Genomic DNA, 25,047 nt, shown 5'->3' on the forward strand with positions numbered 1-25,047 from the left:
GGTCTACAAAGATATCAGGGGCCTAGGGCATCTCTCTTATGAGGAAAGGCTGAGACGCTTGGGTCTTTTTAGCCTGAGGAAAAGAAGACTGAGAGGGAAACTTATCAATGCTTACAAATACCTGAAGGGTGGGTTGTTGCCTTTGTTTAAAGGCTTGACCTGGTTCCGGAGGAATTCCCGTTACAACGCGAGATCTTCCGTTCGCCAGGCCCTATCTCACCACAGTGGGTGTCAAGGGGCTGGGTCCAGTCTTTATTGGATGATGCAGTGACAGAACAACAGGTAACAGGCACAACCTGTATATAGGAAGTTCCATTTAATCATGAGGAGGAGCTTCTTTACTTTGAGGGTAGCAGAGCACTGGAACAGGCTGCCCAGGGAAGTGCTGGAACCTCCATCTTTGGAAACATTCAAAACCCGCCTGGGTGCCAACCTGTTCAACCTGCTTTAGGTGAACCTGCCCCAGCAGGGTGCTTGGACTAGATGATCTCCAGAGGTCCCTTCCAACCCCCAACATCCTTGTGATTATGTGAATCTCTTATTTTTATCTTGAAATAATCTTAGTAGCTGAAAAACATCAGAAAAAATACAGGTATTTCTCCTTGTGTTCCCTCTGCAGAAGAATTTCACTTTAATGTCACCACTAACACTAATTGCCTTTCAACCCCATGCTTTTAAAAGAATCATACTCTCTGGCAATAGAACAAATTGTCTGGATATGTTTGGCTCTCCAGCAGCAAGGGATGCTTTAGGAATTCCTTGGGGAGACTCCAGTGGTGGGTGAGAGGGCCAGGAGTGGGCAGGGATGGAGGCAGCAGAACCTCGAGAGCAGCCTGCACTGTGCAGAAACACACCCTGGCAACAAGGCTGCAGCTGCCTGCTGTTCCTGTATCCTGATGGCCCTACTGGTCCTCTGCAAAAAAGCCAAAGAGCAGAACATTCCCAAATGAATGTCACTCTGAGGTGGTAAATCCAGTTATGTGAGGAAAAGTTCTTGGCAGCTCAGTTTTGATGACATTGATCAAAGAACTGGCTACTACAGTAGACAGATTCTAGTAGCTAGAATCTATAGTAGATTCCAGCCTGTATGGGCTAGAATTGCAAGGGGGGCAATTTATCTTAATACAATTTATCATCAGAAATATTTTCTAGCAACTCCATAGTTTATTCTTTTTCCTCCAACTAGCTTCCATGTTTTTGCAGCATCTTAGGCAAGAAGCTAAAATACTGGGAAGTCATGCTCATGAGACATTTCTACTGCTTTCATTTCCCCTCAGTTCTGCTGTTCCATTTTGGAAAGCTTTGAACAGAAAAGCTTGCTAAACCTGGTTGAGGTTACCCAGGATGGACATAAATCTGCCACAATCTTATCTGCCACAGCTAGACTCTCATCTTGTCCATCCTGAAAGTATAACGTAAGCTCATTGAAGTCTTGGGAAAAAACTTTTTTTTTCTGTCTTTCAGACTGCTGAACTTGAATGTAAATGCAAGATCATCAGAAGAGAGGCTGTTCTTCCATTAAAGCAGTCCTGTAAAGCTTTTAACTGTCAGATTTTTATTGCAGTTTGGTAGGAACAAGCACTTGGAATAAAGATTTTACAGTTATTTGACTGATTTAACCTCTGAAGAATCACAGGTTCCTACAAAGAAGTTGCTTCATGAATCAGTATAATTTTCTCTCTTTTCTCATTCATTCTTTGGTAACTGTTGCTTAAGGTAATAAATTCTTGTTGGGAAGTATCCATCACTTTAGATTTCATCTGTCCAGTCTTCAGAGATGCAATGTAATGCCATAGATCTTCACAAATGATCAGACACTGGTCTTTTCCTGAAGAATGTTGAGTACCTTTCTACAATTGAATTAATGACCAGCAATAACTCTTACCTGCATTTGCTGTCATTTCTCTACTGGTAATAACAGACTCCATTTCTAAGTCTGCACTGGCTAGAGCCAAAGATCACTGTACTTGCCCTCATAGCAAGGAGGGCCAAAGCACAAGATTATGATCATCTGTTGAAAGAACAGATGCTCCACACAAATGAGCATTCTGGGCACGCTGTTGTGTGGCCATGCAGAAGCTGAGGCTTTGGAAGGAATTCTCCCAGTAGCTGTGGGGGGAGGGAATGTTGGCATCTCCTTAGTTATCAAGGATGGATTCCTGTACATACTGCAGAAAAGAGATGACATGTGCTGTCAAATAAGTCTTTGCCTGGAATGACAGATTAGCAATCTGCCCTACTAACACCCTACTAACAAAACACAGGCAGGGTTGTTATGAATTTGCTCACAGTCCAGAGCCATCTGTCCCTTTAACACAGCAAGTGGACTGTGCATTATGACAGGAACAAGCCATTTCTAACAAAACTGCCTATCCATAGATTGCAAAAGCTACCTACATGTTCTTGGTAGTTGGTATTAAAAAACAGAAGGCAGATGTAGGTGATTTCTGCACTCAAGTGTGGTTCAAGGGCGTTGCTCTTCATTCCTCCCATCCCGTGTTCTGCACAGACAAATGCACCTTCTGTCAGTTTAAGAAAGGCAAATGGAGAAAGCAGAAAGTCAGAGACATGCAGAAGCTATTTAAAAATGCCTGCCTCAGTCTTTTCCTTCACTCTTTTTCTTCCCTTGCTGCCTTCTTCCTCCTCCATCCCAATAAATCTGGGTATTATTTGCTTCCAAGAGTTTTACATCTTACCCCTCTCTATGTTGTCTCTCTATAGGTTTTCATTCTACATTTATCATTTTGTTGAAATACATTATTATCTTGTATTAAGCAGTGTATTTAACAATTGCCATTGTTTATTCTCCTACCCTTTTTCCAGAGATGGAAATACTTGAGGGTTTTGTTCTTAAAACCCAAATACATTAACTAAAAGACATCATCAATACCCCTATATGAAGATAAGGTAAAAAACCAAACAAACAAACAACATGCTATTGCAGGATGGAGGTGTCTGGTACCCTTATTAAAATGTCTGAATGTGACAGCCCTATTCTCTGTAGAAATGAGCTTTACCTCTATTATCCCTTTCCACCTGAGGAGAAGAGTTGTCAGGTGGCCTCATCCTCGTGCTTAGCTCAACTTTTGAATTCTCATTTTCAGTGAGAAGAGGTCTTGAAGATGAGGACTATGACCTTCACTTGGTTCTTCATTGTACAAAGAACAATATAAAGCACAGCATCCAGGCCTTGAAATGTTTTCAGGGACTGTGATGCTGAGCAAAACATGCCTCCACATCCTGTTTTAGCTGGCATCCTTCAATGCTAAATCTTGTTATGGAGGTGTCAGGTGCTTCTGTAGTCAGGGCCAGTGGAGTACAAAGACTTGAAAGCTGCAGGTAGACTGTAGATGATAAGCATGGCACTTAAGTAAGCTCAAAACTGGCACTGATTTAACTAAACAGGGCATTGAATTAAGACTGAAGTATACTGAAGTATGTTTTTCCTCACAGATTTTCATGTTTTTAGGTAATTTTAAAATGCACCCTTAAATTTAACCAGTGCAAGTTTGCTGCTACAGGAGGCTGCATCTGCCATACCATTAACATATTCATTGTTCTTAAAATTCCCTCTGCTTTTGCCTCAAGTCTTTGATTTCCACATTGCATTTATTATTTTCACTCTTTGCCATGCCCTTATGCTGCATCACCATCAGAATGAATCTTGAGTATTCATTAGTTCCCAGAAAGCTATTAGCTACCCAAGGACATACATATTTCTCCATAAAACGGATTCCAAAGCAATTACATTGTTCTTTTTTTCTTTATTTTTATGGTTTTTCAGTTAAGAAATAGGGACCAGATCGTAAAAGAGAAAACTAAATTATGGATCCATAAGGACTATATTTTGGAGGAACAAAGGAGCAACAAACTCTTTTGCCACCTAGTTTCATTATCTTTGGCCCCTTTTGTCTGAAATTAAGTAGCTTTTAATTATAGTAGGCATAAGACTCAAACCGTAATCATAATTTCATAAATTATAAGCTGTATGTCCTCTCATTTTCACACTGATTGTATATGAAAAGTTTGGATTAGTTCTATCAATGTTTTTTCTAATGCTAATTATGATACTTACATACTATGAAACATTTACATGCAGTGAATATAAGTCTTCTCCCTCAATCTGCCAGCTGATACTTAAATATTTAAAGCCATTTGCCATTCTGATCATATTATAGCTGGTCCTTTTAAAATATATTATGGTAACTTCGTAATGGGTAACTAGTGCAGTACAACGTTACTTTAGATGACTCTCCTTTTCCATGAGAATATTTTCTTTAACAAGGTAAAAGAACATTTTGCTCACTCCCTTCCTCCTAACTGCAGGGTGGGTTGGTGGGTATTCATCCCAAGAAATTTCTCCAGCTTATTTTAAGGTAAGCTAGCCCTTTAGAAGGTGGTATCTCCGACTGTTATACTGAACTCCATTCTTGGTGGGTTTCTTCTTTACAAAAAGCTGAAAACCAAAAGAAATTAGAAAGGGCAGAGGCTCTCAAGGCACTTCTAGAGCTGAGGGTTGAGAATTCTCTTTGACCTTTCTTAAATATCTGCTTTCTTAAGCAGATATTTTGGCCTATCTGCTTAGATACCCAGTGACAAAGTACTTTTACCTTCCTAACAGGAAGACATGAGGTGAAAATTTCAGGTATTGTAAGCCTCAAGGACCTTCCTCCTTTCATCCATTTTCACTTTCACTGCTGCTGCTCTCAGCAGAGAGGAAGAGGTGAGGAGGAAGAAGGATACATAATGGGTACTCCAGGAAGAAAAGCTGCAGACAAGCTAGTTTGCTTATTTTTAAGTAGTGTCTACTCATAATTAGCAATATAAATTAACCAGACAATTTAAGAACATGTATAGCTGAGTGGGTGAAAAAGTCCCCTTGTGCTCCTCGCCTCAAAAATATTTGACTGGTAAGCATTTTTATGTTTTATTAATTAGTCCTGTCAGTAGCTCTGTGGTACTGATAAAAGAGCATCCACCTGTGCTCTGCAGAGTGGGAAACAGAGTGTTTGGGTGGCTTGCTCAAAACCAGAGAGCTAATGCCAGAGGGGAACAGAATAACACTTAGAGACTTTGGTTGGTGGCCATTACTCAATGAGATTAATAGAGTTTCTCTCTCATGCTGAGCTCACACCATTAGAAAACATTTCTCTTTCCCTCTGTGGTAACTGTTGACTTCACTCAGTAGGCTGGAAGGCATCTCTTCTAAGAATCTGGAAGTGTTTTATATATAACTGATCTCACTGTTTGGAAGAGGCTGCCAGGATGTCTTAGCATGCACCACAAGGGTACTCAGGTTCTTTCCATAATGGCACTTTGTCCACTCACTTGAGTGCCTGGGCTAGAGCATATGAACTGCAAGAGGGAGGATATCTTTAGAAATCAAATCATAGGATACACTGAGCTGGTAGGGTCCCATCAGAATCACAAAGCCCAACTCCTGTCCCTGTGTGCAGCCCCCCCTGAATCAGACCATGTGCCTGAGAGCATCGGGGACATCAATTACATCCTATTCTAGCATTCAAAAGTGAAGCAAGCTGGGACAAAAAAACCTCCTTCAATTTCAGTAGACTTTGGTTTGTCAGTGTCTTCCCCGTGACCCCAGACTTTTCACTCTCTTCCACATTCTGCTTTCTAGCAGCATTTGGAAAGCAGCATTTGGAATATTTGGAAAGTCTAAAAACCATGCCCAGCCTTGTGCAGTGTGTCTCTAAACAGAGGGCCTAGAATACAAGCACCAGATCCCACTTTGTACCTCTTGACCTTGGGAGCCTTTGAGCTCTCTATAATAATTTCTTTAACTTCTAGGCAGTAGGCTATAACAGAGCAATGTACTTGGGATCATTTTTATTTTATTAATTTTATTAGTACTTTAAGGTTATATGGAGAACTGTTAAGCTCAGTACCTGTTGCAGGTTTGGGACTCAAGTCTTTTTATAAGTCATATTAAAGCATTTATTAAGGTGCTTTAAAGGTAATGTGGAACTAATTTTAAATAGGCAAAATCAGAAGTGATGTCTTCTGAAATATCTAAAGGAAATTTAAATAGTCCTTGTACTGAATAGCTAAATAGAGAAAGGTCGAGAATGCTGCAAAATATGAACTGTTTATGAAACCAGGGGGCAAAATGAACTTTTCCAGTATCTGAATGGTTAGAAAGTCTGGAGCCAATGCCTTTCCCTATGTCAGAAAACATTGTTACAGTTACTTCAGGTCAGTTATATCTGTAGGGAATAAGTTATTTGTAATGAAGAAAGTCCTCTTGCTAGAATACTTAGCTCTACCAGGAACACCACTTACACCTTGTTGGAGCCCATGTAGTTAGAACTAAGGAAAGAGGCTCATCACTACTGCTGGTATTTCATTACTGAGTAATCACTTGTATCTAAACACAAAATATGTGGAGAATGATTTTCTGTAGTTAGATATGCTAATTTGTCCTCTCATTTACATTACAGTGTATTTAGCAGCATTCTTTTTGAGACAAGGAAATAAGTGCAGCTGAACCTTGTGGTGTGGAGAGGTTGGTTCAGTTTAGAAAACGAGAGCTGTGACAAGGAACCTCAAAGCATTTCATCAGCTTCTAAACAGGAGGCCCCTAAACACAGAGATCACAACAAGGGACACCTACATTTTCTGCTGCTTTATAGGGTTTGTATAGCAGAGAAGATGCCTCTTGTTAGAATAAAGAAAAGAGGACTAGCAGCTCTGGACCTCAGTCTGCAACTCAGCTGTGGGATGGAAAAGCAGTGTTCTGCTCTCAGGTTTGGGTGTGCATCCCAGCTACAGACTGACTACACATCACAATGAGACCAGGAGCCTGCAGCCTTCCCTCTCCCTGCCTCAGAGGGCCCCTGCCCCTTGGTTTCTACCAGAAGAAAAGTTCCAGTAGGTCTCAGTCAGGACTGGCAGGGAGGCAGGACAGCAGGGTGCCCTGTGATGGTCTTGCTGGTCTCTCAAGCTTTGGTCTGCTCGGTTTCTTCAGAGGCAGCTGAGTGTAGCAGCTGACACAGAGTCATTCTGTCCATGTGTGAGCTCTTCAATGTGGAAGGGAAGGCAGCAGAAGAGTTTAGGTACCTCCAGGCAGTATGTTAAGCAGTGTATTTTTTAAGGCATCTTAAAGGCATTTAAGGGTTCCGTGATTGATGTCTACCTAAATCCAGTTGCAGGTGAGTAATTTTGGCTCTGGCCATACACTGATTCACCACTAATATCAACTTCCATACAGTACAACTGAGTAAAACTCCTGAATTCATTTCACTTCAGACAAAAACTTATATCCCACTGATCTAAGAGAGGTTGATGTACCTCCCTCACACCAGATATGTTCAGATCTATTACTGAATTGGTGCCCCATAAGCAGTGAAGCACAACAGCAAAGATTAGCTTAGACATAAAAGACAAATTATATTTCCAGAGATAGCAACAAACAGGTTTACAATCTTTGCTACAGCTTTGGAGAGTGTGAATATTTGGAGTGTTTAGGGAAGCTGAAAGGGGAATTTATGCTTCATTTAGAACCTTTATTCATACACTGAGATCTTTTCCCTAAAGGATGCTCTTTTCTTTGCCTGTAGTATCGAATGTCTACTGTGAGCCTAATATTATGAAAAATGTTATTTATTATTCCCAATCCTTAAAACCCTTAATCTTGTGTTTAGTTTGCATCTAACCAGCTCCACTGAATAGAAAACTTTTAACTTGTTTTCGCACTGAAAAATACAGCATTGACATGGGAGGTTCTAATAAGTAAGAATCGTATTTCCATTACAAGATGAATGATTTTGGAAAGGTTTGCTTTTTGCTGTTCTTCAGTAGTGTATCAAGACTTCAGATACCTTCTTCATGCAATTCCCAATTCTCTTTTGAGAAGGGCAGAGGCTGATCGTGTTATTTTTAATAAATGCCTACTCAGCTCTCTGTCCCATGGCACCTGTGGGGTCAACTTCCATCAGAACTTCTGCTGCATCTGACTCAAGTTCATTCATCCCACTGCAAGTTTCCCATTTCCCTGGTGGTTCTCTTGCAGTGATTTCTCACCTTGAAAAATACCTGCCTGCCACAGAGCTAAAGGACACTTGATAAGAGGAGCCAATCAGAGAAGAAAGAGTCAGGTACAAAAGCTTATTATAAAGAAACCCACACAGATGCTTTCATATCACAAGCCTGGAAGGCAAATGGCAAGCATTTAATCTAACAGATGAGGAAAAAGCAGAAAACTGCTGGGGCTAGAAACAAGGTTTCACTATTTTTTTTTTAAAGCTAGCATGATACCATGATTTAGCTAAAGAAGCAAATTTCATTACACATTTTAGCTGAGAATCTGTTATACCCACTAAGCAAATGAAACTTTGCTTTCTTACAGTAGCATATTACCTTTATTAAACAATCCCCAAGAATCAAAAACTTTATGCATAGAGAGGCCAAAGCTTTGAATTGTACTTTGGAAGTGAAGAGGAAGCTCACGAATGACCCACCTCATGCAATCTTGCACTACTTGTGTTTTTTTTCTTTCAAGCAATTTGCTCTGTTTGTTCTCCACTCTGCTGAATAACAGTACCTGCCAATGGAAAACCAAGGAGGTGGATAATAAGGTTATTAAGGAACCTTACTAAACAAGGAGGGTAAAATTCTCGATTTCTTTTTAGATAAGTGAATAGCAAAAGCCTTCTAGATGAAAATGTTGGACACTGAGAATCTGATTCCTTCCTCAAGCAATAATCATTGAAGGAAAGGCAAGGAAGGGTTACCATTATGAACTGAGCAACAGAAAGCTTATTCTACTCTAGGAGAATTATAGACTTGCCTAGTTCCAGGAAGGCTTTCTTAGCCTTCCAAATAGAAAACGATCTATAAGCAAATAGCAGGAGTAAATATCAGGGAGGAAGACAGCTACTCCAACTACACTGACACAAGAATGAATTGCTGTACACTTATTAACAGCTCACTTAAATTGAAAACTTGAAGAACATTTCCATCAGACCTATAATGCTCAGAGAAACCCTACCAGTAAGAACAGTGGGAGAAAGAAACAAAGAATATTACCAGGTGTAGGTGCAGCCTGAGCACCTCATGAAGCACAGTCCCATTTGTAAGTGTAGCAGGTGATGATGCTCTATTAACGTGGAGGTGTTTCAGTTCTGTAGCTGAGGTTCCTTCATCCCTGTGAAAGCCCATTGATACCAGTCAGCCACTTCTCAATTACCTAAATATTTTCTAGATCAGACTCTGAAGTTTGTTCTCCTCCTTCCTTCATTCCTGTTTCAGTAGCTCCTATTTTAAGACAGAAATAAATGGAGTAGTGTGACAGTTCTCCGTAGGAACACATGAATGCCCTCTCCTTCACTCATTAAAACAAGAAGGCCTACACTATCTCTTGCTGCCTATGGAAAAAGTTATGTCCAACTCCATTTTTCCTGAGACTTCAGGTCAAGCAAGTCTACAGAAAAAGGAGAGAGTCAGCAGTAACTGCATAACTTTTGCCTGTGCAAGAGGATAATATGTATTGGCTGGGATGATCTTATTCAGCAGTGAGGAGGCCTCACCTGTCCTGTAATTTGGTTATGTACAACAGTGTTAACAGAGACACCCTGAGGTTGGATTATGGAGAGCTGGGAAAGGGTCCTTCAGCTGTCCTGCAGTGGCTGGTTATGTGACAGAGAGAAGTGAGCATTCACAAAGCACATGGGAAAGTGGAAAAAGGGGGAAGTGAAGAGAGCAGAGACAAGGATTCCTATGTGTCAGGTGGAAACAGCTACAGAGCTGAGGGGAGAACCTGAATTCTAGCAGGGAAAGGAAATAGGACCCCAGAGGAGGGGAAAAAGAGCAAATGATTCCCAGAGGAGAGAGAAAGCAAATAGCAGGGCTTGCCTGGCATGATGGGGAGGGCAGAGCATCCCCAGATGTATGGAGGAGGAAGGGAGGAAGCAATATGGGAAGCCACAGAGTTCAGCAGGAGCACTTTAAGACCATGCTGTGCCAGCTCACCAGTGTTCTCAGGGTCTGGTTTCAGCTTTCAATTAAGAATAAAACCTGCTTCTGGATCTCAGACCTTCTCCTGCAGCAAGGTCAGGAAGAAGAGGTAGGGGTAGATGAAGGCCTCACACAGGCCAGGAAGATGCAACCCCCTGAGAGAACTTGCAACCTTACTGCTTTCAGAGCTAGCCACAGAACTATTTACTCTGGCAAGTGAAAGGTCCCCATAATTTATTTCCACAAACAGTCCTACAGATTAAATGGCAGATTTCTGCTGCATCCTGTAAGGACAGAGTAAGAGCTTTTTACTGTTAATGATAGGGAAATACTTAGGCACTATTAGGATGGAAGACAAAAGATTAAATAGAAAGGACTTTCCTTTCTGCACTTTCTACCCTTAAAGCAGCAGTGTTTAGCTTCATGATTGTTCTTAGATATGTCTAAGCACTCTAGTAAGATGGTAGAAGTGCTTTTCTGGATGCTTGGAACCCAGTCCCAAATCTGGATCCCTTTCAAAAACCAAAAGCTGTCCATCAGCTCTGTCAGCCTTGAGATAAAGAATAATATAGACCAGATCTGTAGAGAGAAAGCAGAGGGAAGCTTGGAAAAAAACCAACATATTTTCTCCAAGCCAAATCTTTTATAATATATATACATACTGATGAATTTTATGTTAGTTAACCCTCTTCTGCAGAAGCCATTGCTTCACCAGAAATGTGCAGGTTATCAATCAATACAAATTTTGGTCCATTTTCAGTTGAAAAAAAGAAACTTGCTGATTTACAGCTGATGTCTTAGGTTCAAGCTTCTTCACAGTTATGTATTTGAGCAACAGAGCTTGGTTTTTTGTGAAGAATATTAAACAAACCCCCAAGTACTGAAATAAAGTGACTGAATTCAAAAGGCAGATTTAAAAAAATGCAATCTATTGGCAAAGATCACATGACATTTTCTTAGGCATTAGGGTAGAAAAAGAACAGGCTGGATGCCTGCCAGTCCTAGAAGTGTGGAAAATTAGATATCATTTTGCACACAAATCAATACAGTAAGTGGGAAATCTCGGGTCTCCCGAACTGCAAACCTAGCTGCTAATTGACTCTATTAATCTCTGATTCTGTTTCTACAAAATTATATGATTAGAATAAGGAGAGACTGACAGTGATGTGGATGATTAGAAAATACTGCTTTAATGAGCTTTTCTCAGCCATGAGCAGTTAACTGACCATTAATCTTCAGAAGGAAAGTGCCAGGCCCTGCATTTACAGTAACGGGAAGAAAAAAAATTGGCAACAAAGGCAGCTTTTAAAGAACTGCTAAAAATGTGAATAGATGCACTGATGATTATTATAATCATTACCCATCTGTAATTACCCATCTGTGGCATGTGCTAACATTCATTCATGAAAATCCATCTTCATTCCTTATGCAGGCCATGAATTCTGCACAGGTTTGCTCTCTGAAAGCACTAATGCTGCCTGACCCTTTATGTATACTTTGTACTCTAAACACAAGATGTGTCAGTGGAGGATATTCTGGACAAAAGTTCCATAGATGTCTGCAACTGTTCCTGCACCCACAAACTCTTCACCAAAGGAGAAGATGAGGATATTATACATTTCCTTGAAAACTAACTATACACCAAAAGTGGATTAGGATTGCCTCTGCTTTCTATATACACAGACAAACCCTGGCATCTTACTGTATTTTCCTATGGAGGTACAGAGGACACAGAGGAAATTACTTCAGGAAGGCAAAGGACAGTTAAGGGTAATTGTAATAGGATTTCTATATTTAGTAAGGATGTGAAGCCACTTTTAGCACTTACTCATTCTTTCCTGGTAGAGGATGACAAACCGTCTGATGTTTCTTCAACAGCATTTTAGAGCAGAATCATTTTTAGGCTTTATTAGATTATTACTTTATTGAATGTCATGCATTAGATACGAGGCCATTAAAACAAACACAGATCATGCATAGGAGGCTGAATTTTTACAGTTCATGAAACAGAGCTTAAAAGACAAGAGTTAGGGGTAGAACTAGAGAGGCATAGAAATATTTCTGTTCACACTTTAATCCAAACCTGGAAATTCACACTTTAATCCAAACCTGGAAATTAATTTATTTAGGTATTTACTCTCAACTGCTTAAAATGTACCAGCTTATCCAGGTTATAACCTGAGCATTGGCTGTTAATGAATACTTAGGGGAAAGATTACGATTATACAAAATTTAGCATGGAAAGCTCCTGCTGTGCACCAGCTAGGGACGAGGTGGTTTTTATTTATCATTTGTATAGCTCCAGGAGTATGCATGGAGTTTTCCATGAGAAAGGAAAAGGTCAACTTTGATCTGAAGAGGCTAAAATGGTAATGAGGCATAGCACCTTAAAGGCATGGTAAAGCACAGGAGGAGAAGAGTCTCACTGTGCACAGTATATATAGCTTACTGACTGCCTTTTAACAAAAACACATGCAAAAATGCATCAGCTAATGTGCTTGTCAGTACCATTTAGCATTGAAATGAACCATCAAAGGGAGTACTCAAAAGACATAAAAGGTGGTAAACTGTCAGTGTATTATATTTTATTATAGGGGAAGGTGTTTATGATTCTGTAAGACATTTAAAATGTAGTTCATCAGTTTGGCAGCTGACTCCTTGCTACAGTTGTGCTTAGTGCAACACTGGAGGAAATGAAGTCTGATCCCAGGAAATGCACAGGCTGGGACTGAGTGGCTAAAATATCTGGTGAAAGTGTCTTGTACTGACTCTGTGTGTGTCCATTCTTCCCATTACACTATTTCAGGAATGTTACTGTTTGATGGTTGGACTTGCTGATCTTAGAGGTATATTCCAGCATTTAGGATTCTACTGTATTATTTATTTGCACTTTTGAATAGCAAAATATGTGACATAGATATTTAACTGATTCCCCTGCTCAAGAGGGACAGGGATTTATTTGAGAGAGTATAATGAAGGGCTATGAGGATGATTAAGGGACTGGAACATCTGCCTTATGAAGAAAGGCTGAGAGACCTGGGGCTTTTTGGTCTGGAGAGAAGACTGAGAGGGGATCTTATGAATGTGTATACATATGTGAGGGCTGGGCATGAGGAAGGAAGGGACAGGTTCTTCTCACTTGTGCCCTGTGATAGGACGAGGGGCCATGGATTCAAGCTAGAGCACGGGAAGTTCCACATCAAGAAGATGAAGCATTTATTTACTGTAAGGGTTCCAGAGCCCTGGAACAGGCCCTCCAGAGAGGTTGTGAAGTCTCCTTCTCAGGCAAAGATGTAAGGATAAATTCCCATCCAGGACAGCTCTTCTTGGCTTGTAATGACAACCAATAACAGAACTAAATATAAAACTAAAAATCAGGTGTCTATGGTCTGCTCTTGCTCCTGGTCAGTAGTCTCACCAAGTCACACACACACAATCTCTTGAATTCTGTTCACTGGCTGCCCAACATCACTTTCTCCCCTTTCCTTCCTCGTTTCCTATCTGCATTCTGTTATGATGGCTTACCTAACATCTTCTGGATTTGTATTTTTCAGAGGTGTTGAGCCATGTGGAGCTACAAACTGTTTTACTAATTATTATGAGGGACCAAGTTTTGATTCTGTTATTATTCACAGCCTCTGTATTGCAGCCTCCAGCATGACTGAAAGCAGAACCTGTGTCTAGGTGTCTGTAACAGGCTCATACAGCTGTAGTCACACTTTTAATGCTACCAAGAAGGTTTTCTAAGCATGTGTCTTTTGGCAAGTGTTAACGATGTTCTCCACATAGCAGTCCAAATTAGCTCTCAAGCCTATGAGGAGGTTTCTGATTAATTAGAGTTCGTCATTCAACTCAGAGAGAGGACAAAATCTTATAGGATTCATGGGACTCCTCAACTTAGACTTAGTTTTCTTGCAGACAATCCCTTGAAAACTAAACCAAACCAAACCAAAAGCATATATAATTTCTGATTTCTGTACCACTGAGGATTTCTTTACCACTGGAGACTGACCACTGCAGTGTACTGTCTCATGACATATTTGTCTGTCATATCTGAGATGTTCTATAGGGCATGGAAATATGAGTTACCTCTTGTTCCAGAAAGAAGCAACAAAGAGAGGGGTGAGGATGTTTTCACTGAAAGATAAAAGTATTTTCACTGGGAAAGATGAAACAGAGTCAGAACCAGGAAGGATTAATGACAGCTGTGATAAACTCATAACCAGAAGTTATGATTTTTCTGGTGGGATTTGTCTACCACATACCCTAATGAAGTCTGGAAATAAATGTGAGCATAACAACATAGATTTCCAAGTGAAGAACAGCATTATATTTTGTAAAAATAACTTTTTCATGTTTGGGACTAAGAAATTGTGTCACTAAGATATTGCTTTTAAACCATCAAAACAAATATATCTGCAAAATGATAACAAATTAAATCTGCAACTGAGGGTGGAATAGTTTTTTCCTTTCGAAGCTGAAATTATTGCTTTAGGAAGGCATTGGATTGAGAGTCTTGAAGTGCTTTATTTATAGAACAAGTGACAAGATTCCCTTCAATGCAGCTTTCTTTGCATTCTCAAAAAATGCAGCCCTGCAAATCTACTTACAGCACTGATAAATATTTAAGACACGAGGTCAGAAATATATTGTAATTTGTCTGGTGTCAATGTTCTGTTCCAGTAACTTTATATCTTTCATATCAGATGATTAATGACCTCAGGGCTCTAGGTATAGAACGGCAGTCCTACAATGTAAATATATTCAAATATATAGGTTCAGAAAACAAACTGCATTCTCCAGTCGATGCCATGCAAGTTCATTTCTAAGTCCCTTTGCCTTGGGGAAATACTAATGCTGCACTAATGACAGTTCATAAATGTCAGTTACTTATTTTTCTAACCAAAAGTTGCTAAAAGGAGCTGTTTAGTTAATAGAGTGGTAAGCAGGTAGCTTTTAGTCTTGCTTGAAATGTGGAGTACTTTAATTAAGCCCCAAGTTTTTCTTGGTTCTCTTTGCCTGTATCTCAAAGAAAAATAACATATTGCTCTAAAAGACCCCCATCTCTCTGGCCCAGCATATTTCTTCCCATTACTCTGTTTTTTGAGCTTCAGCTGCTCTCAGCTCATACTCTGCCCTTCAGCAAACACACTCAATACCTCTGCTCATCCCAGGCTGCATTAGTAGCTGTTATCTGCTGGCATTAACCAGTGTGGCCAGACAGCAGGGATGAAAGGGAAAAGCTTTCTGTGACTGTGCAGAAGCCTTGCACTCAATTCCTTCCTCCGTGTTCAGACAGCCCTGCTGCACAAGTGCTGGGAACACAGTTCCCTGCCACAGGAAAAGTTTGCATTCATTTGATTTCCTCATGACTTTCCAATTATCCTTTTGGATATGGGCTCTAAATCTTTTTGAGGTTTGCCCACTAGTGATTTTTTTCCACCATGCCTATAAAGCTGAAGAAAAAGGAGCATGCAAATATTTATTTGTTATGGTAGTACTCCTGTTTAAATGTAGAGAAGCTGAAAGCAAATGTTTGGCAAATGTGTTTTGGTACAGAGATTTTTCATTGCCTGATATAATACATTCTCCTTATCAGTTTTCAGGTAACAACAGTAAGAGAAAAGTGTCTTTAAGAAAAAGAAAAAGATTGTTAGAAATGAAATTACTACAGCATTGAAAAAGCTATCAGACAGTCTCAGGAAATTCCAAACAGTAGAAAATTTCTAAATAGTCTTTTTTATTATAATTGTGTTTCATTCCTATTGTAACCCTGACCATTTTCAATTTCCAGGAAACTCTGTCAATAGTTATTCATCTTCCCTGCTAAATTGTTTTATTCCAGAGTGTGGTTGAATTTATTATCTGTATTACCACTTGACACACACACACACACAAAAGGTGGACTTCAGATGTAATTTATAGTTATGATCATTTTGCTATGGCTTTTTACTTTCTGTGCTAAAATCAATTTCTACCATATCTAGCAAGTCAGAAGGTGTGACTTTCTGTACATTGTGGTAACAAGTTGTTCTTCTATGTGGAACATAAAACTGGTCTTCAGAGTGGAAACCTTTTAGCAGTAAAATAAAACCAAAAATTCTAGTAACTGCTTTCCACATGTTATATTATTTATTTATGAGTCACTCTCCTCCATTTATCTGGGGGAATTTTGAGAACTAGTAGAATTTATTGTCACATTTATAGAAATCATAGAATCACAGAATTGTCACAGTTGGAAAAGACCTTTAAGATCACTGTGTCCAACTGTCAACCCCTGAAAAGAAAGAAAAAAAAACACCAAAAAACAATCACTCCACTAAAGCATTCCCCGAAGTGCCTCATCTACACATTTTTTAAATACTTCCACCAAGACCCTGGGCAGCTCATTTCAGCACCTGACCACTCTTTCAGTACAGACAGTCTTCCAAACATCCACTCTAAACCTCCCCTGGTGCAACTTCAGGCTGTTTCCTCCAGTCCTATCATTATTTACTTGAGAGAAGAGGCCAACACCCCCCTAACTACACCCTCCTTTCAGGGAGTTGTAGTGAGCAATAAGGTTTCCCCTCAGCCTCCTCTTCTCCAAACTGAACAATCCAAATTCCCTCAGCCTCTCCTCATAGGACTTTTTCTCCAGACCCTTCAGAAGCTTGGTTTCCCTTCCCTGAACTTGCTCCAGCACCTCAATGTTCTTCTTGTAGTGAGGGGCCCAGAACTGAACCCAGTACTCAAGGCACAGCCTCACCAGTGCCCAGTACAGGGGGAAAATTACATCTCTAGTCCTGTTGGCCGCACTGTTCATGATACAAGCCAGGATGGTGGTGGCCTTCTTGGCAACCTGGGCCACTGCTGACTTATACTCAGCCAGGTGTCACCACCAGCACCCCCAGGTACTTTTCTGCTGATTTTAATATAGCCTGTTCATAGCTGATAGGACTGAAGATGTGGTAGTGTGGGATCAGGTCTTTCAAAGAACTGATCCTTCACAGGAGCTGCATCTCGTGTTGTTAGGTCTACATCTTCAGTGCAGTTCTTCCAGGTTCTATGAGAAAAATGAGGCTTTTCTGACTAAGGCCTATAAAAATGAGCCTAGAACCTAAATGTCAAGAAAAAATATTTCTATTCCACTACTAGTGAAAGACTGTGCATTTCACAGTAGCAACGTTGAAGCTACAGCTTGACCTAGCACAGGGGGGCTTTACTGATAAGATCAACAATCAGCAGCCTGACATCTCTGAGAATCCAGGAAAGTCTGGAACAAGTATTTACCTTCAGTAGAGAAGAATCAGATTAAGAAATATTTAAACAAACAACATTAAAAAGTTGATGAGAACTGATGGGATGAACCCATGAGTGCTGAGGAACACAGGTGATGTCACCACAAGGCCACTCAATTGTCTTTGAAAAGTTGTGGTGATTGGGAGAAGTTCCTGTGGACAGCAAGAGAGCAAATGTCACTGATATTTTCAAGAAGGAGAAGGTGCAGACTGGTCGGCCTCACTTCTGTCTCTGGAAAGGTGATGGAGCAAACCATCCTGGAAGCTGTTTCCAACTATATTAAGGACATGAAGTTGACTGAGAGATGGATTTACAAAGAGGAAATAATGCTTAACTAACTTGATAGCTTTCTGCAATGAGATGACTATCTTGGTAGATGAGAGGAGATGAGTGGAAGTTAATAATGCTTTTAACACCGTCTACCATTATGTTCCCACTGAGAAGCTGATAAAATACAAGCTAGGTAAGTGGGCAGTGAGGTGGAATGAAAAGTGGCTGAACTACCAGACTCAAAGGGTTGTAATCAGCAACAAAAAGTCCATCTGTAGGCCAGTCACAAGTGGTGCTCCCCCAGGGGTCAATACAGGGGCCAAAACTGTTTAGAATGTTTGTTAATGACCTGAATTATTGGAAAGAGCACAACCTCAGCAGGTGTGTGAATGATAAAATTCCAAAAGAGTGGTTTATACACCAGAGGATTGTGCTGTTATTCAGACAGACCTGAACAGACTGGAGAAATGAGCCAACAGAAACGTCCTGAAGTTGAACAAAAGAAAAATGAAAATACTTGCACCAGGGGAGGAGCAACTCCAGACACCAGTACATGCTGGGAGCTCTGGAAAGCAGCTTTGCAGAAAAGCAGCTTGGGATTGAACACAAACCAGCAATGCACCTCTGAGGCAAAGAAGGCCAAGAGCATCTCAACTCTGTTAGGGTGAATGTTACCAGCAGGCCAAGGGATGTGGTTCCTCCCATTGCTCAGCATGGCTGAGGCCACACCTGGAGTCCTGTTCCCAGTTCTGGGCTCCCTAAGGCAAGAGAGACGTGGACAGACTGGAATGAGTCCTTCAAAGGGGCACAAAGATGACTGAGTTCACCTCAGAGAAGAGAAGATTTTGGGAGGAATCTTTATAGCATGCACAAAAACCTGTCTGGGGAGTGGATAAAGAAGATGGAGACAGACCCTTCTCATTAGTGGCCAGTGACAAGAAAAGAGGCAATTAGCACTAGTTTAAAAATAGTACGTTCCCTTTAAATTTGAGAAAAAATTTTTTTACTGTGAGAGTGGTCAAACAGTGGAACATGTTGGCCAAGATGGCTGTGGAATACTTGTCCTTAGAAAATCTTTTTCCTCTAAACAAATTTTTTACAAATGCAACGGATAGCTAAGACATTTGGTTTCTAAAAATACTTTCTTCTTTCTTTTTTTTTTTTCCTTTTTTTCACCATTAAAACAGAAGAAAAGGCATGGAGAAAATATTTATTTCATTTTCATTTCACTTAAGATTTTCCTCAGCAAATGCTTGCCCATCTGTTCTAATGATCAATATTTATGATACATAATGAACATGGAAGCATTGGTGAAGTACATCCAGGCTTCATTCAATATTCTGTAGATACTCCTAACTTTGACAAATCAGTATTAGGTGGATAACTGTTCTAATATACAAGTCAGTCTGGAGACCTTTTCCTTTGTTTTGTTTTGGGTTTTTTGTCTGAAGAAAAGGTCTAATGCAAGGTCTAGTAATAACTTTATTCTTTTCCTGTTAAAAGGGTATAAATTGCTGTACAATATTGCATTGGTGAAGCAAATCAGGAAATACTGTGATCTCCTTTTTTTTTTAAATCAACAAGAACCCCTGGGCAGGGTAGAGCTCCAGGAATTTCATCATATTGAATGAACTAAGAATCACCCTGTGTGCATTCATTACACAATAATCTACCTGAAATGCTCAGACCCCACTAATTGTTAGTATGGAATACATGTATTTTCATTATTATTTTTGAGCTTTTCTTTCTTACCATTCTCCCTACGTGAGATTCTCAGAGAAATCAGTGAGGACATTGATGTAAGGGGAAGTGCAAGCCTTGGGCAAAGCAGTATGCAATTAAAAAAAAAAGGAACACAACATGATGCCCCAACATTGCACCAGATTATCTTTAGATTTGATAGTAGTAAAAAAAATGGAAATTCTTTCCTCTGAAAGGGTTGTCAGGCACTGAGCTGCCCAGGGACTGGTCAGTCACCATCCCTGAAGGTATTTAAAAGGTATGTAAATGTGGTGCTTAGGGATATGGTTGAGTGGTGGACTTGGCAGTGCTGGGTTAACAATTGGGCCTGAAGATCTGAAGGATCTTTTCCAACCAAAATGATTCTATGATGCAGTGCAGAAAAGATACATAACAAACCCGTATGTACCAGTTGACCATTTCCAGCCCAGTTCAAATGTGTCCTAACTGTATGATCTTAATTACTTTAAAAATCTCTAGCAATCCAAATTAAGCTCCAGGAACATGACTTCTGACTCAGTCTTCCAAAGCTGACATAAATACATTAAATCTTACAAACCAATCCTCTTTGTTACTTCTAGCACATCCGCAAATTTTTTGTATAATAAAATATTGCATAAAGGGCTTAGCAAATTGCATTTAGCACCCTGCCAGCAATGAAGGCCACAACTTTAAATGCTCCCAAACTAAGCCTTTGTCTTTCAGATTTGAAGATGTTTAACATCTCTCTCTGTATTAGTGTACAAACATATATATATGTGTGTGTGTATAGCTATATTATGTAGGATTGTTGATAGATGCTGCAATCAAAGTACAAGTGAAAGCAAGCTTTGCTTGTTCTTCACTTCAAAAACAACACAAAATGAAACAGAGGAAGAAATCTCATAACCATTTTCAGCTCTTGGAAACACTGTCAGAATTGTATTGGAAGGATATTTATGAGTAGAGCAAAAAGAATTCATCCCACTGCATAGAACATAAAAGAGTTAGAAATGTATTTTCACCATCTGCTGCTCTCAGGAATTCTAGGGATTTGTAAAGGGCAGTTTTGTGTAAGAATAAATCTGAGATTTGGTGAGTTTGTTGCAGAGTCTGTAATCTTGAGACAATGTTCATCTGTTTCAGATGTATCTTTTGGACATTTTAGATTAAGTATCTAAAAGGCTGCAAGTGGTAAGTAGTCTGAGCAGATATCTATGTACTCATCTGTACAGTACATGAATTTATGAACAGCTGAGGGAGATCTGGAATGAAATCTTTGTAAGAGAAACTTGAAATGGAAATCACAGTAGTCACAGCCAATACTGCCATTTCTTGCTTGTGATTTGAATTTTCCTTACCTGTGCAAAATATTAGCACTTAAAGTTCCAAACAGATGTCTTTTACCATTAAGTTTGCACTGGGGGAATCATTTTACTCTGTTACAAGAAGCTGCAACAAACTCTGCTATATGCAGTGGCTCATTTCATGTAAGTTCCTGCTTCTGCACTGCAAAGCCTCCTGCAGGTATGCTGGAGAGATGCTGAACCACATAGTTTTATCTGTTACCAAGTCTTCCAGACATCTCCAATTTCATTCTTCTCAGGTACCATCTCCATGGTAATGATAGGAGCAAAGGCAGCAGTTCCCAGTCACATTTCTGCTCTAAAGGAAGCTGTTGGCTTCCTAAGTATTGTTTATTCATCTTTCATGGCAGTTAAGTGTTGCACAGTTTAAGAAGCCCTGGGCTAAGCAAAGTCATTTAACTTACTTCTATTAAAAAATAAGCACAATATTTTTACTTTATTCAGAACCAAGCAGCATGTGTTTGCATCCAAGAAGTACTTTTAAAGTAGCATAATCAAACCTAACTCCATGCTAAAAGGAAACCAATATAATTAATGCATGGAGTCAAACTTCCCATCTAACCGGGACCTCTGATAGTCTGGAGCTGGTTTTAGTCTTAACATGAAGTTTTTGATTCTTACAGGCAGCAATTTCTGTTCCACATATTCTCAGGAGTTAGTAGTGCTTCTCCAAGTGTGAGTTAACTTCCACACCAGAGGAGATTAAGAAAGATTTCTTCATTGAAGGGCCTGAGATGCAGCTTTCTCTAGACCTTGGAGTAGCAAAGGGATATTTTGTGGGCTGAATGCAGCTCAGATCATTTGTGATTTGATGACTGTTCCAGAGAGGAAGTAGTAGAGGAAATCCTCTTAAGTGGCCATTAATATTTAATAAAATTTATTCAAATGACATCTGTCAACGAGAGGAGCTTCACAGACATCTGTTGTTCCCTTGCTTGGCATTCAGTTTGCTTTATGCATCTGACATATGGATCAGATACCAATGCTCCCAGTTCACTCTTTAATGCTATAAATAACCATGCGTGCAAGTAATTGCTTAAGCTTTCAGCAGGAACATATGCAACTCTGTAAAGGTTTGACCTCTTGTCTGTCAGCATATCAGCTGTTCTCCTGTGTTTCAACTCAGCTTTCTGCCCATCAGTTGTAATTGCCATTAATAAGGCATTTGAACTGAAACGACTCACAAGTTCCTTTCCTGACTGCATTGAGGTTTTTGCTTTTGTAGATGCTGTAGTTAAGACAGAACAATGCACAAATGCCTGCACGGATAGGTTATGTCTTCGCATAAAGTTCTGAAGGGGAATCTTATTTATTGGTAAACAGAAATTTTAATGAACTAACAAAAATGTAGTGAAAAGGTGATCCCCCGAGAATAAATCATCATGGCAGCCATCCAGCTTGGCAGGCAGTGGAGAGCAGAGAGAAAGGATGAGTTGTTTAGTTTTGTTTTCTTTTTTAATTTCCAGTTTGTTAAAATAGGTTTTTTCTCCAAATGGGATACTTAAGCTTTTTCCTGCCATAGAAGATATATAAGATAAATACATTATTCATGTTTTTATGTTTTGGGCAGAACTTCTGCAAAAAAAGTGCTTCTCAGGAGGAAAGAGAAGGAAAAGCCAACTATTTTTTTGGAAATTATATCTGATATTATAGAGATGTGGGAGAAAGCAAACAGAATTAATATAAGCCACTCCAACCAACTGAACTACACAAACTCTGGAGCCCTAGACTAATTTACCCATCTCAAGGTATGCCCTTATCTTTGAGGATTAATGTTATTAGTAGAAGTACTAATTTGCTGTGAGGAAACTAAAATTGTTGACTACTAAACCAATTATCATTTAAACTAAGGACACTTTTTTTATTGCTCAAAAAAGGTCTTACATATATAAAGCAGATGCAAATACTAATGATCACTGAAAATAATAAACTGCACTTTTTATCCATCCAAAGGGCATTTACTGCTGCACTGTTACCAGAATTCATAAAAGCCCTCCTTCCCTCCAAAGGCACTCATGTAAAAAACATATAAAGTAGATAATATGTGGTACTAAGCCTTGACCAGTAAAGAGAGCATCCTCATCTTCCTATTGTTCCTTTCCATTTATTGTGTTCATTCAGTAACAAGTTTAATCTAGATCCAGACAAGAGTGTCAATTGTCTGTAAAGAGCCCACTTCAAAGCAAACTACATTCTTCCAGCAATGCAATTTAAATAGTATTAAATAATGAATTACAAAGAAAACAAGATATCCAATGCCACAAAATCATGTCATGCAAACCAGTACTCTGAAGAGGTAGTAAAGTTGTGGTTAATGCTAACAGTTGGTCCAGTGTGGTATCTTCCAGAGCTATTTAAGAACTGGCACCAAGAATACCAGTGAAGGTCCTTCAACTGTGGCCAACACACCCTTGAGCTCCTGTGTGGCAGGACATGAATGATAACCCCAACCCTTCATTCCTGTGTAACAAAAAGAGACAGCAAGACTGATCTCTGAAAGTTTATCACATGCCAAACTTTATTAATTGATCCTCATAAGACCAATGTGAACTTGGCAGATACTCTGCAGAATTTTTTATGTGGCCGTTTTATACAATAGGAAACTCATAGCTAGGAAAAGTGAGACTGTAGCCATATATTCCACAGCCTTCCCCAAGAGCTCTTTGCACTTCATTCTCTTGAAAATGAAACAGCTTATATCTAGGAAGGCCACCTGCTTTCCAATTTCAGGACCTAGGTATACGTTTTGATAACACACAGGTCAGCAAAGCTCAAGGTAATAGTAAAGAAAAACAACAAATCCTTTTATAACTTCATTCCTGTGAACATTCTGACATGCTTGATAAATAGAAAATGTTGATGATCAGAGGACTAGAGCACCTGCCACATGAGGAGAGGCTAAAAAAAACTGGGTTTATTCATCCTTGAGAACATAAAACTTAAGGGAGACCTTATTACAGGGTTGTAATACTTAAAGGGGGGCTACAAAGAAGATGGAGACTCCCCATTTACAAGGAGTCACATGGGCAAGATGAGGGGCAATGGGCTCCTGGGGAGATTCTGATTGAACACAAGAGGAAAAGTTTTCGCTCTGAAGACAGTCAGACATTGGAATGGTCCCCCAGGGGAAGTGGTGGGTTCCCCTGTTTTGGAGAGTTTTAAGTCTCAGCTTGACAGGGTGCTGAGACAGATCACATACACAATATTAGAAAGATTGGACCAGTTGATCCTTCAGGTCCTTTCCACCCTGACATTCTATGACCCTTTGTTGTCATTTTATATAAGGCATCCATGCCTATGTATTTGCTGCTTCTATTCAAACTTGCAATGGCTATATACTATTTGAAAAAAAAAAAAAAAAAAAAAAAAAAAAAAAAAAAAAAAAAAAAAAAGAGTAATAGCTGTTTAAGCAGATATGTCACTGAAAAAAAAACTTAAGAAACATCTAAAGGCTGATTCTTTTGAGCTGGTTTAAAATATATCAAACTGAAGTAGGATTTTGATCCCTGAGGCCTGCTTTACACCTGTCTTTGACTCTTGAAATTAGTGAGGATATTCCAACTCAGTTGTGTGGACCTGGATTTCTGAGCTTCAGAAAACACACTAGACCAGGTGTAGTAACTGTGTTCACAGCAGGCACAGAATGTTGCAGTTTAATCTCTTGTCACCAATGGGCCAATGCTTACATTGCTTAAGTGCTAATATGCTAATCCCAACTTCTGGTACCAAGAGGTTATGATGCCTCTGCTTTGTAATTCTCTCTGACTTACACATTAATGGAAAATTGATGAAACTCTTTAGCACTTGTAACACCCTCTGGAAAAAAAAATATACAATTCATTCCTAAATGGAATCTGATAAGCAAATAATTTAAGTCATTCGTCAAATTCAAAAGCAATTGGGAATTCAAAAATAAATATTGCTTTTCTTTCCGGCTACAGCATTAGAAACTAAATGAGTTTTAATAAAAGAACAAGACTTTTTAGTGGAAAGAGGACTGCAGTTTTTTCTCTTTGACAGGGTATTTCAGAGGAGACATGTTTTCCTTTGATGTAAAGAAGAAAAACCTAATCCCTTTCATTCAAGTTTCTAGATTTGGTTTGCAGCTAGTGATCCTACTAACATTGCTGATGTTTAACACTTTCAATACAATTTTATTTTCACATTTTTATGATAGCAATGCTGTTCATCATATCAAAAGACTAACTTTAAGTGGAAGGATCAGACAGTGAATCAGACATCTGCTAATCACTTCCTTCACTGGCACCATTTTACTGTTTGGATCTCTGATTTCCACTGAGAGAGATCTGGAGCTTGTATTCCTCTTCTATAATTTCACATGCCTTTAAGGGATTTCTTACCCAAATCATACTGCTCTGAAGTAAGGAATTTCTTACCCACATCATACTGCTCTGAAATAAGCCTCCTGCTGATAAAA

The 25,047-nt window shown here is 39.5% G+C and overlaps 1 protein-coding gene and 1 long non-coding RNA gene across 4 annotated transcripts in view; both read left to right on the plus strand.

Moving 5' to 3' along the window:
* LOC139793293 (uncharacterized) overlaps window positions 1-25,047 on the plus strand; it is a 278,669-nt gene that overhangs the window by 228,844 nt on the left and 24,778 nt on the right. The window lies entirely within an intron of this gene.
* KCNB2 (potassium voltage-gated channel subfamily B member 2) overlaps window positions 1-25,047 on the plus strand; it is a 202,596-nt gene that overhangs the window by 152,771 nt on the left and 24,778 nt on the right. The window lies entirely within an intron of this gene.

The sequence above is a fragment of the Heliangelus exortis genome, chromosome 2 (genome assembly GCF_036169615.1).
Source record: "Heliangelus exortis chromosome 2, bHelExo1.hap1, whole genome shotgun sequence".
Taxonomy (NCBI): domain Eukaryota; kingdom Metazoa; phylum Chordata; class Aves; order Apodiformes; family Trochilidae; genus Heliangelus; species Heliangelus exortis.